This window comes from Telopea speciosissima, chromosome 3 (genome assembly GCF_018873765.1).
Source record: "Telopea speciosissima isolate NSW1024214 ecotype Mountain lineage chromosome 3, Tspe_v1, whole genome shotgun sequence".
In the NCBI taxonomy this organism is placed as follows: Eukaryota; Viridiplantae; Streptophyta; class Magnoliopsida; order Proteales; family Proteaceae; genus Telopea; species Telopea speciosissima.
In genome coordinates this window covers 30,203,055-30,216,820 of record NC_057918.1, presented here as the reverse complement: position 1 = coordinate 30,216,820, position 13,766 = coordinate 30,203,055, and the positions used below count along the sequence as shown (strand labels likewise).

Below are 13,766 nucleotides of genomic sequence, written 5' to 3'. Positions count from 1 at the left end.
GGGGTATATTCAATTTCCTTGCAGGACTAATAGGATGGGGATTAAGGAAATACTTTCTGATGCAGTTAAGATTGTCCAATTGGGTCAATTGTGCCTCAGAAGACTTTATTTGGGCCCATGGTTGGTTTCTATAAGCCTCTTAGGCTTCTTATTTTTGGGTTTGTTGATGTAATGGGCCTAATATATAACCCCATAAAGTGGGTGATGCAGTTAGAAGATGGGTCAAATTGGGATTCTTTTTAATGTTTTATTTTATTCATGTTATTAGAATCGTAGGAAGTAAGAGTCCAACTTTATTTAAGTTTGTTTTTTTTCCCCGTTTTGGATTGAATAGAGTTAGAGTCTAGGTTATTTCAGTTTCAAAGTAGGAATATGATTTCTTTCTTTAATTCTATAAAAGGGCTTGTACTCCCATGATGGAAAAGATAGAGTTGAGATTTGAAAATTGAATGAAAGTTTTCGTTGGTGTGCTGCCAAGAGCTGCGTGTGCGCAAGATCTGTACCTCCTCTTTTCAGTTCCTTCCCTTATTCAGGTTAATCTCTCCTTTAATCTTATCTTACATTCATCTTTTCTCTTCTTTATTATCCTTGCTTCCTGATTATTTCATCTCTTTGTGTCGTTGTTACTCTGTTCTGGGCGGTAATATTAGATTAAAAACTTTGCTGAATCATTATTCCCAATCGATTGGCCCTGGAATTTTGGGTCGAAGGCAGCCTACCCTTAGATGAATCAAACCCCTATACTTAAACCCTGAAAAATTCCTTTAATCTTGGCATTCCTACCTGCAACTGAGACTGGTTCATGTTCTACTGCCAGTTTAATTTCAGAGGTTCATACTTCTTCTAAAAACTGATTGTTGGAGTTGTTGAGGATTGCATTCGGTAGGGTATTGGGTTGACTTCCTTCGCTTATAATTTCTCTTGGAATAGTTTGTTGGTGCGAGAGAGATTTCACTTGATTTGGGATTTACTCTACCGTGGCTGAACTATTGAGAAGAAGAAGAAGATCTTTCTTCTTATTTGCTTTTAAGGGCAGATCATTGATTTTACAAATAACCCCTGGTTCTGGAATTTTATTTCTGTTTAAACCCATCACAAAATTAATTCCCATCATTAGTATTGTCCCCTAATTTTAATTAATGATTCGTCTCTTCTCTTATTCTTCACCTTCAAGAGGGTACTAAAGGTTCTGAATATTTACTAAAGTGCCATTATTCATTCAATTTGTGCAATTTGTCACTTGTGGGCCCATAGCGAACCCATTAAAGGTTATTTTAACCCGGAATTGCATCAGTGGGGGTAATGTTAGTGCATGGGATTAGTAGTTAAATTGAGTGCTTGAGTTAGATTAGAAAACTTAATAGCTAGATAGAATTAGTATTTAGTTTATTTACTTTATTGAGTGTATTAGAGTGATTAGGAGTCCTTTTATGAGTCAAATTAGGAATTTTAGAAGGTCTATATATATGTAATACATCCCCCATCAACTAGAGATGATTTGAGTAAAAAATATAGTTTTTTTTTTTTTTTTTTGATTCATAGATTGTGGTTAATTATTAAAAACAGTTGATAGTTTGTGCTTGAAGTTAAAGGCTTTTATAAAGGAAGGATTAGTTGCTTGAATAGTTTATTTTGTAGTGAGATTGAAGTTGCAGAACAAATCCAATAAAATTAAGAAGGAAGAAGATATTAGAAGGGATATTTATAAAAATAAAAAAAAAAAGGAAAAAGAAAAAAATGTATAAAAAAAATCACTCTTACATATTGCTGGGAATCACTTTTGGAGAACAGTAGCACCACAGAACCAAAGCATATAGTGGAATATTCTCTGATTTTCAATAACAAAAGAGAAAACTTGAGTAAAATATATATATTGGCCATGGCCATTGCATCTTGTTGGAACCGCTTCCTCTAAAAGGCCGACCTTTTAGAAAAGGGAGGAAACAATATGCATATCAAACGGGAGCTCTAACACAGCGGACTATCCAAAAGGGGGACACGGGTGGATAAATAATTTTACACCTGCCCGCTCCCAGGGGGACTCGATACCGTGACCCCTGCCTGCTCTGATACCATGTTGGAACCGCATCATCTAAAAGGCCGACCTTGTAGGAAAGGGAGGAAACAATATGTACATCATACAGAAGCTCTAATATGGCGGGCTATCCAAAGGGGGACACGGGTGGATAAATAATTCAACACATCTCTTACTATGAGCACATCTAGACTTCTTAATAGAGTTCAAATTGAACTTTGTATATATTGGGCCATGCCCATTGCATCTCCTACTACTGCAGGATGGGCATCCATAGAACCCAACACCTGTTGGGATGAACCTCCGATGCAGGTAGCTTTACAAAATCTTCATGTAATGGACCTAAATAGCATAGTTGACACGACGTCCATGCAACCCAAGGCGTTATAGGGTCCTCGATGCAAGGCAACACCAACAAGGTGACCAAGGCAACCAATCACTTGGACGCCTAAGCAACGCCTTGACAACTATGCCAAATAAATCTATAAACATAACTTGAAAGAAAGAAAAATAGATAGGGGCTTCCTCACCATGAATAAAACTAGGGTTTGATTGTCAAACCACTTGGAAGTTAATCATTCCCTTAACCATAACATAAAACCAAACAATTCCACTCAAAATATGCTTATTACATGGATTTTTATTGGTAATAACCAGACCTCTATGTCCCACATGAGTATGACTTGTTGGCTCTAAGAGAAGAATTCCTAATATGACCTTAATTACAATTTTATAACTCCCATGAGTGCTTAGCTCCTTTCTTGAACAAATTGGCTCTAATAGAAGAATTCCTAATGTGACCTTAATTACAATTTTATAACTCCCATGAGTGCTTAGCTCCTTTCTTGAACAAATGAGAATGCCTAATTTAAGAAATAAACCTAGAATAAGACTCCTAATCTAATTAGACTTTCTAGAACAATAATCCTGTCACAAATTTGCACCATACCAGTATATTGGCCACAATCTCAAATATAGCTCAGAATTACAAGGTTGGTCTTGTTGGATAGGGAACTCATTCTTCCAGATGACACTAATATCACGCAAAACAGAGTTTGGACCATCCAAAATTAGACCATAAGAAAAGTGACGGAAATAACCAATCCAAAATTAGACCATTAGAAACCATAAGAAAAGCGATGGAAATAACCAATTTTCTTAATACAATGCTATAGTGCTATAATCACCAAAAACTAATCCAACACTCTGTAGTCTGTAGAGCATATCAAGTCACTTTAGTTTGCTACGTGGATGTTCCTGCATCACATGTTAAGTAGCAATAAAAATAACAGTCAACTACACTGATAATAATCTAATAAAACAATAAAGTACAAAATTCTGAAAAATCATTGAAACAATAGTCAGTTCTTACCCTCTTGACTTGAAAATGTAAGACTTTAGTGAATCCACTAAGTAATTGACCCATCTACTACCATTCGTAACAGGTATGACTGGGTTGCCTATAACAGATTTGACCTGGTTGTATTCAAGCTGGAAAACCCAAATGTCAATCTAGTTGAACGATCTGGAAACCCAATCGATTGATAACATAATGAAAGTTTGCACATATAGTCATATACAGAACTATTATATTGGGAAACCTATAGTTCCAGTGTTTGAAAGAAATCCTTTCCAAGCGAATTGAATTTACTGTTCAGATTAGAAAATATTAGTTGCAAATTCAAGAAGTAACAAGTATTCAGTTAAAATCACTGCTTAATGTGAACTATCTCCAGAGGCTAACAAAAGGGAAATTCAAGAGAATTTACACAGCAGTAATTCTAATACTCTATAATCACACTTATGTACAACAGCCTCGGCTGTTTGAGATCCGACTGTAAAAGTAAGAAGAGATGTGGTGATATATTAGAATCAGTCCCCAACTAGGAAGTAATTCCACAGCAGGATCACTAAGATATCAGCAGTAGCACTTCTCAGCAATCGAACAAAGATAGCAACCACCCAATTAGATCTTCGAATGGATCTCAGATTGCAGTACATTCAGGACACAAATTTCTCACAAGCAAATCGATTAATAAAGAAAGGTAGTAGTAGATAGGTAGACCGTAGAAGGATAGATTTGGATTGAGCTTCTCACTCTCTCCCGGGCCTCTCACCCAAAGTTATCTCACCTCTCAACTGAAGCGCACAGCTTCATGAAGAAAACTTCAAATTTTCTTTATCTTAATTGTTCCTGCTAATGGCTATTACAAATATATTTAAAGAAAACCCAATAATAGTCCTAATAGAGCTGAACGATATCTCTTCAATTCTGGAAAATAAATCCTTCATGACAGGCTGGCTGATAGCTAATGACAGTCTCCAAATAAAACTAATCAATCGCCTCATATCTCCTTAAATAACTGATGGACCTCCTCCTTCAATTTTGGAAGTAAATCCTCTTTAATTCTGGAAGTAAATCCACTTTAATTCTGGAAATCCATTTTAATTTTAGAAGTAAATCCACCTTAATTCTGCTGGACGATATATCTCTTGGGGGCAGACGTCAATGGGTTTGAATAAACTCAGAATTTGGACCGGGTGCTCCCTGGTCGATCTGCATCAGGTGAAAGATTAAGGATTCATTAGAGTTTGATGGAATGGTTTGGGGCTTTTATTTTGGGAGCGGTTAAATTGTGATTGTTTTGGACCTCTGTCTAGAGTCCGTTGGTGGACAAGGTTTTTAGAATTAGGAAATTAGAGCTTCTATGAGGGGTTAAACTATTGGTGGTGTCCAAATTGAGTGTAAATTTGAGTGTTAAGGTGCTTTATTCTTATTGAAAACAAAGACGGTTCCTGTGTGCTGTTTGTGGGAGGGAGCGAAGCAGAGGACATTGGATAGTTGCAACTCTCCTCTGAGGCTCTGATGTCTCTGAGTTATATCCCCTTCCCATTAGTACAATATTTCTTAAATCTACTTTTGGGAGGTAGCTGGATGTTTTGGGATAATTGTGAGTGGGAAGTTTTTTTGTTGCTTCAATTCCGGTAGGTGGGGATGGGATGGAGGGTTGTTTTGTGTTGTAGGGGTGCATTTGTCATGGCCTTATAATTTTCTTGCCTTTTCTTTTCTGTTGCTTTTGAAGCTATGTGATGCAGATTCTTCACAAAACTGGGCTTGTTTGGCTACGAATAAGTCTAGGGTTGGGTTGTCTACATGTTGGGCTTTGGTCCATGGTGTTTTCAATGTAATAGGCCACTTTTATGGGCCTAATGTATGGGTAATAAGGTCGCATACGGGATTAGCTAGTTTGTTTCTTTACTTAGTTTATTTTTAAGTTGTTTAGATTAGTTCAGTTGAACCAGTTCTATGTTTTCTATGTGGTTCAATTTAAGTTGCTGATTTAATTCTTTAGTTGGCTATTAAAGTAGTGGAGTCCTCATCAAACATATGTCATAGGCATGTTAGGACTTGAAGTTTGACTATCTCATTGAGTAAGTTTCTTTATTTTAGTTTCCTATTCAGTTTAGGTTACCTAATTAGTTAAGGATTGGGTTAGGCCTTTCCTTTTCAGTGTTTGAGTCTATTTTTGAGTATTTTATATAAATTTGTTAGGGTGGCAAAACGATATGTATGCTGACGTGGTGACTAGCGTTAGAACAGCGGGGGGGCCAAAGAAGTGAGTTCCCAATCTCAATTGGGTTACACCAAGGATCAGCCTTAAGCCCTTCTTTGTTTGCGCTTATCATGGATGACTTAACTAGAAGCATACAAGGGGTAGTCACTTGGTGTATGATCTTTGCAGATGATATTGTTTTGATAGATGAGACAAAAACAGGTATTAACGGGTTAACGCCAAAGTGGAACTATGGAGATCAACCTTGGAATCAAAAGGCCTGAAGATAAGTAGAACTAAGACCGAATACATGTTGTGTAACTTTAGCAGCTCTGAGACGGATAATAAAGTGGTGAATATTGAGAAGGAGATCCTGCAAAGTGACCACTTTAGATATCTAGGATCAATTGTAAACAAGAAAGGCGACATAGATGATGATGTTACCCAAAGGATTAAAATAGGGTGGGTGAAGTGGAGAGGCATGACCAGAATATTGTGTGATCGGCATATCCCTTTAAAGCTTAAAGGAAAATTTTATAGAATTGTCATTAGACCAGCTATGATGTACGGGTTGGAATGTTGGGCTGTGAAGAAGTGCCATATAAATAAACTTGGTGTTGCACAAATGAGGATGTTGAGATGGATGAGTGGGAAAACTAGGAAGGATAAAGTAAGGAATGATCATATTAGAGCTAGGTTTGGAGTAGCTCCGATACATGATAAACTTAGAGAGAGTCGTTTGTGGTGGTATGGCCATGTTCAACGGAGGCCTTCAAGGGCCCCAGTTCGGAGGAGTGACATGATCTGGATTGAGGGAACCAAAAGAACTAGGGGCAGGCCTAAGATAACCTTAGGAGAAGTGGTAAAGAAAGACATGCTTAGCTTAGGCCTTGCTCCTAGTATGACCTCAAATAGAGCTGATTGGAGATCAAAGATCCGTGTGGTCGATACCATTTAGTTGGACTTTGTTGTTGTGTGCTTGTATTCCACTCCTCTTCGACACCTAGAGCAGAATGTTGGGCAGCTAAGAAGCGGTACGTAGCTAAGAAGGGTCGTTTTGTATGCCCCCTCCTCCCCTTTTATTTCTTTAATTTTATTCTATCGACACCCATTTGGTCTGTGTCGATGTTGTGTACCCCCTCTTTACCTGTATCCCCCCCCCCCCTCCCTTTTTACTTCATTAGTATTACTCTATTATCTCTTATAAGATCCATGTAGCCAACCCCATTAAGTTGGGACAAGGCTTGGATGTTGTTGTTGTAAGGGGGGCAAGCATAGTACTCGAATTTGATTAATGAAAAAGTTGCTGTTGCTACTCTTCTTCTCCATTGAAAAATCTCTTGGGTTTGATCAAGAAACCCCTTTTGTTTGATCCAATCGAACCACCTTGTGCTGTGAAGCTCTGGAGTTATTTTCTGCTGTTCTTGTTCTACTACTGCTGATTGTTCATCTTATTTTCAGATCTTGGTCATTATCAAGTGTGTTCTTAATTTTTTGCAACTAGAATCCTAGATTCTAGACATATTCATATACAAGTTTTTTTTTTTCAGATTAAGCAAACCAACCATCCGATCATCTTGAAATACAGAACTCAATTCAATTCTGACCTTGTTCTGACAGTTGGGTCTTTTTATATTTCTGATTTTCCCATTATACCCCTACCTCCATTAGAGCTGCTGTTTAGGTCATCCATAACTGAAATTCAATTCTGTTTTCACCAATCAATTAGGTTGTTGATTCTAGGTTTATTCATATCTGAAATCAGTAAACTAATTGCTTCTTTCACACCCTAATTTCAGTGTCTAATTTATTGTTTTACCCCTATTCCTATTGTCACTAGGAATTGCCTATATCTACTGTTTTAACCACCTGATTTTACTCAAGCTTTCAGCATACCTTTCCCTCCATAATACTTACGCTTGACCTCAGTTCCAGCCCCATCACACTATCTGATTATGTGTTATATAAGATCTCCCTAATCTGAACCTTCCTTTGATTAAATGATTTTGTATTGTGGTACTGTTTTGATCTTTCAATTACAGTACTACATTACTATGCATCTTATTGTGGATAGTGTGGCCCCATTTCACTTGAATCAGTGTCCTGTTTTTGTACCCTATTCAAGCAAAGCAAATCAGGACCAATGAGAAAGGGCAATTCTACTGGACAGGAATTGATATATTTGTATCAGCTCGTCTCTTTTTGAGCTATTCTGCAGCTTGTTGTAGAGGGTGATTCAGCCAACATTATGGTTTTGATCAGGAGTTATGGCAAGGGTTCACATACTTCATTAGGCAGTTTCATGCTATGGGTTTTATGGCCTATTATTGACTTTCTTACTTCAGAGTGTACCTAGACTGGAAAATGGTTTGGCTGACATTACCCACTTGTGAAGCTGGTCCCTGTTTCATTGTGAAGAGCTAAGTAACTGCAAATATTGGTATAGAACTCTTGAATTTTTCCTTGGTTAATTGTTCATAAAGTTAACCAGATATTGTGAGTTCACCCTTTCCATGTATTGATTAAAGAGCTCAGCTGCAACCAAACTTTTTGGGTAAGCTGCAGGGAAAATTATCATTGGTCAACAATGGACAAATCTTATGTGGTGCCTGCAAATTTTTTTAGGCCCAGTGGATCACAGAACAGGAAAATAGGTCAAATTATGCGGTGGGTTAAAAGAAGGGTAGATCCAAGAAGACTCTTGCCCACTTGTCTCAACAGTCCTTCAGTATCTTGATTCAAGGATCTAATCTCTCTCTCTCTTGATAAATGAGTATCTAAAGTTTTAATTGTTTCTACCATGAATAGTAATATCACCTGGGAGCGGAGTATTGTGACCTTTATTAAGTGCATCTCCAGATTAAGTACTAAAATTTGGACAGTGAAACTTGAGTCTTTGTAATGTCTTTGTGGTTTATTAGTATGGTATTTCGCCTTTTTTTATTCAGATATGGTGTATTAGACCATTAATACATGTTCTACTTATACCAACATCTGCGTTTTCCGTCATGTATATGATCACCAACAAATAGTTATATAGTGGAAAAATTACAGTTTTCTTTAGCATAAGATTGTGATTCTGTAATTTCTGTCAAAATAACTTGCTGTGAATCACATGGACTACTTATTCTTTTATTATATTATGTCTGTCTTGGCTGGTTTTTGTACTTAATTCTAGTTGCTTCAGTTGGAAATATTGCAAAGATCGATTTAGGAGAAGAGAGAAGGAAGTAAAAGCTGAGAAGAGAAGATGAGAGGAAGAAGAGAGAAGAAGAGAAAAGAAGTGGAATTGTATGAGAATGGACTCCTCTTCCCTATATTGATTTACTAACATGGTATTAGGAATTACATACACTTCCCTAGGGAGGTAAAAGGTAAAAATGAAAAAATACAATATAAGACAACAAGATAATAAACCAGTGCCCAGAGTACTCTTGTTACATAAACTTTAACACTCCCCCTCAAGCTGGAGAATAAATGTCATACATTCCTAGCTTGCACAAAAAGGTACTGAACTGGTGAAAGATGAGCCCTTTGGTGAAGATATTTGCCAATTGATCACCTGTCTTCACAAAAGGAGTGTAAATGTAAGCAGAGTCAATGTTCTCCTTGATAAAATGTCAATCTATTTCATTCAATGTGCTTGGTACGCTCATGTTGCACGGGATTGTGAGCAATACTTATAGCAGCCTTGTTATCACAATCCGCATAAGTTCCTCAGTGTCAAATCCCAACTCTTGGACTATCTGTTTTAACCATGGAGTTCACACACTCAATAAGCCATTGCCCTAAGTTCTGCCTCTGCACTTGATCTAGCCACAACAAGCTGTTTTTTGCTCCTCCATACTACCAGTCTGGCTTAATATTTCTCAACAGTGCCATACTACTTGATTGTGTAGACCCATCTACAACCAATTGGAACTCTCCCCCTGGGAAGATCAACCAACTTCTAAGCACAATTCTTCTAAAGGGCTTTCATTTCCTCACACATGGTTTTCTTCCACTTTTGGTCAGAGATAGCCTCGGTGACATTCTTGGAAATGGGATTACAGGAAATAACAACAGATAAAGAAATACCTGTAGAAGATATATCATCATAGGAAACAAACTTGGCTATAGGATTAGTACAAGCTCTCTTTCCCTTTCGAATAGGAATGGAAAGTTCTAACTTAGAAGGAGGGGAATAAGTGGTACTTAACTAAGGAAGATAAATCTTAGGATGTGGATCCAAAGAGGACTCTTAGTAGGTCGTCTTTTCCTTTCTTTTGTACACAAGTAATTTCTTCTAATTACCAGAACCCTCTGAATGATCAACAACATCCACTTCCTTGTGTTTCCCCATATCAAGCAGGAAAGGAGAGAGAGGCAAAGGTGAAAGGAGAGGGATGACTCCTGCAGACTCTTCACTTCCACTCTTCTCCCCCTGAAGAGGATGCTGATGAGGAGTAAAGAAAGACACAAATTCAAAGAAGGTGAAATCTTTGGAGAGAAGGCGCCTTTGGGAAGAGGGATGGTAGCACTTATAGCCTTTGGTAGAGGGGGCATACCCAATGAAAAGGCATTTGAGGGCCTTAGGGTCAAGCTTAGTCTGAGCAGATTTATTAACATGGACATAGCAAACACCCAAACACCCTGGAAGGAAGAGAGAAAGCAGAGGTTTGAGGTGACCTAATTTCCAAAGGGGATTTGGAACCAAGAAGACTAGTGGACATACGATTGATTAAAAAGGTAGCAGTAAGCATAGTTCGAGATCTCGCCGAGTTTCTCGGATTTTCAAAATCCCGAGACGAGATTGCCTGCGAGTCTCAAAAGTGCAATATCTTGGCGAGATCTCGGATCTCGGTTGGATCTCGGTTATTATTTTAACCCACCTACCACTTAAATACCTTACCTAATTGGACAAAACTCGACATATCTAGGCGAGATCTCGGGTACAGATCTCAGGTTGACCCAAAGTTGAGGCTTCGAGTTGAAAAAAAAAAAAATGCACCAACTTGCCGAGATCTCGACTCGCCTCGGTTTTTCGAAGAGTCGAGTTGGTACCGAGACCCGAGTTTTAGTACCTTGACAGTAAGAAGGGCATCAGACAAAAAAGTCTTAGGTACATACATGCCAAATAGTAACTTCTAATAAGTGGCGATTTTTCCTTTCAGCTATCCCATTCTAATGGGGTGTATCAACACAAGCAAGCTGATGGATAGTGGTCTTATTGGTAAAAAAAGTGTTGGAGTCCATCATGCATGTATTTCCCCCTGATGCTGATGCACTGCCCTAGACTGACCCAAAACCATTTTGGTATCCATGTGAAGATGAACCGGGTCCAATTGGGTCTTTGGGTTCAGTAGGGTATTTAATCTATTTATTTAATAGAGTTTTTATTAGTGAGTTTATCATGTAATTTTCTATTTTAGTTTTAATAGGTTATTTAGTGGTAGAGTCTATCTAGGATTTTTTTTTTTTAAAGTTATGAGTCCCTTAGAGTTAAGGTTAATTTCAGTTTCACAGTTTAATTACGAGTCTTTGTTTTATCTTTAAATACTCTTGTAATCACGTTTTATTTTCAGATTTGAATGAAAAAGTTTTTTTGGTTTGGTTACCAAATTGGTACTCGTGACCTCTCTCTCTCTCTCATGTCTGGTTTTTCTCTCGCCTCACCTTCTATGTCCCCATCCCCTGTTTCAGCGATGCTAATAGTTCCACAAGACGGGAATCGATCTCCCTCCGCTATTCTTCTCTTTCTCCCTCAGATTAGGATTGAAGGAACCCCTTGCCTGGGGCGACCAAACCCTTACAGCCTCTCGGCAAAAATTCCTTCCCTGCTGTGAGTCAAGGTTTTATTGCTGAGGTAATAGTGTAATACCTGGAGTTCATAGAGAGATGCATTGCAACTCAGTTCCCCGAATATTGGATTGTTTGGGCTTGTCATGTGGAAGTTCTTCCAAAAGTACTGCTGCTGCCTTACCGCCATAGCCATAGTTATATCCAGTGTAAGGTTGAAGAAGACCACCCTTCCCACGATTCTGTAAACCCTTTTGTTTATTTTTTTGGTTTACTTTATTAAGCCACTGTTGCAATTCCCTATTTACCCCTTATTTATGATTATCTTCTGTGTCCTACTTTACCTTCTTTTCTCTCCTAAGGCTGACGACACCCCCTTTCCCACGATTCTTGTTGCTTTAATTTTATTGCCCCACCTTTCCAATAATACCCCTTCCCGTAGTCCTTTAATCCTTCATGTCCTTATTTTACCCTTAGTTCCAAGTATACCCTTTGCCCATCATATGTGTTATCCCACTTCTTAGTTTCCCATTATTTACAGTATTGCCACCATTGTTATAAACTTCAAATTATTTATGGATTTTTGCCATCAACCCTTATTTGAGCCTTCTATTACGGATGGGCCCATAAGCAATCCAATTTGGGTTTCTGAACCCCGGATCTGCTTTAATCCCTTTAGAAGAGCGCACAATTTTTAGTTTCAAATTGAGTGCAAATCATTTGGTAGAAATTTTTGAAAGCATCATAGACCTCACTTTTATGTTCATCAAAAAGGTTCATGTAATTCGAGAATAATCATCAACAGATGATACAAAATAACGATGGCCAAACAAAGTGGTAGTGGGAGCAGGTCCCCAAACATCAGTATGCATAGTATGAAAAGGAACAATTAATCTATTACCATGATTAGGATAAGAAGAACGACAATGTTTGCCAAACAAGCATGGTTCACACTGGAATACAGGAGAAGTAGAACTAAAAGAAAACAAGTGAGGCATCTGTTTTGTCATAACACTAAGAGAGGGATGGCCTAAGCATTGATGTCAAAGCATCCCAGAATCAACAATGTTGTTGTCACTACGCCTACACCTATAAGACTGAGTTGCAGTAAAAAAAGGTGTTCGGGTTTCAAGGAGATGGAGCCATTTCTCTTCACGTCCACTGCCAATAATATTTCTCGTCACCAAATCCTAAAAAAGACAATAAGAGGAAAAGAAGGTGACACAACGATTCAAGGATTTGGTTAAATGACTTACAAATAGTAAGTTAGTGGCAAAGTTTGGAACATGAAGAACCGAATCAAGGGAAATGGAAGAGGTAACATGAACGCTCTCCTTACCAAAAATAGAGGAAAGTGAACCATCGACAACTCTAACCTTATCTCTACTAGAGCAGATAGAATATGTATCATAACATTGAGACATACCGGTCATGTGATCGGTGAATGTCCCAAAATTTGTACCCGGATTGGCTCATATTCCGGTTCAGCCTGCCAAGTAGGATAAGAACATGTTCTTCTCAAGTGTCCTATATACCTTTGCTTCGTCCTCGAGGTTGAACAGTTGGAGGTCCCTATAGTGATCTTACTCCTCCCACCGACCAATAACTGAGTTATAATATTCAGAATAGTCTTGTCACATTTCTTCATTGTGATTATTTTCTGAAGGAGTTGGTAGACCTTCTCCTAGTCACCTACTCGGTCAAACGTCTTAGAGACACTATCTCAAATGTCATTGGTAGTCTCATTTCCCATAAGCCTCCTACCAATCCCAGGTTTCATGGAGATTATCAACCAAGTCATAGTGATTGAGTTCTCAGTCTCCCATTTCAGATACATCAGACCACTTGACTCAGGAGCCTTAATGGTACTAGTAATGTACTCCAGCTTCCCCCAACTTCGCAGAGACAACTTCGCTGAGTGAGCCCAATCCAAATAGTTGGTGTTGTCCAACTTCATAATGGATATTTGGTGTGTTGGGGTTCTCAGAGGCAATCAGACTAGGGTTGATACCACTCAAACCACTAGTTGGAAGTTTCCATAGGTCCATTGACCTCCGACATAATGTGCACACACACTTGGAAAATGTCCAATCCAAATGGGGAGTACACTCTACCCAACTTCTTCTTCCCAGTACTCAAAGTAGGAAGCAATCCATAGAAACTGGAAGAAAACCAAACCATATACGCTTTTCACGATGTGGCTTCATCTCATAACAACAAATAAGTCTCAATTGATGTAACTCACCAGCCCACAACAACCAAACATCACAACACAGCATTTCAAACAAAATATAGGTCAAAAAAACCAAACTGGTGGTATCTGGCAGATTTTCAGGGGATGAATTGTGCTCCAACAACACATTTCTAGCAACCGAGACCATGGGGGATAGACAGCCAAC

At 38.3% G+C, this 13,766-nt stretch overlaps 1 protein-coding gene across 1 annotated transcript in view; it reads left to right on the top strand.

The window, feature by feature from the left end:
- Positions 1-13,766, top strand: part of LOC122653998 (SRSF protein kinase 2) — a 31,863-nt gene that overhangs the window by 14,387 nt on the left and 3,710 nt on the right. The gene's annotated exons all lie outside the window — the stretch shown is intronic.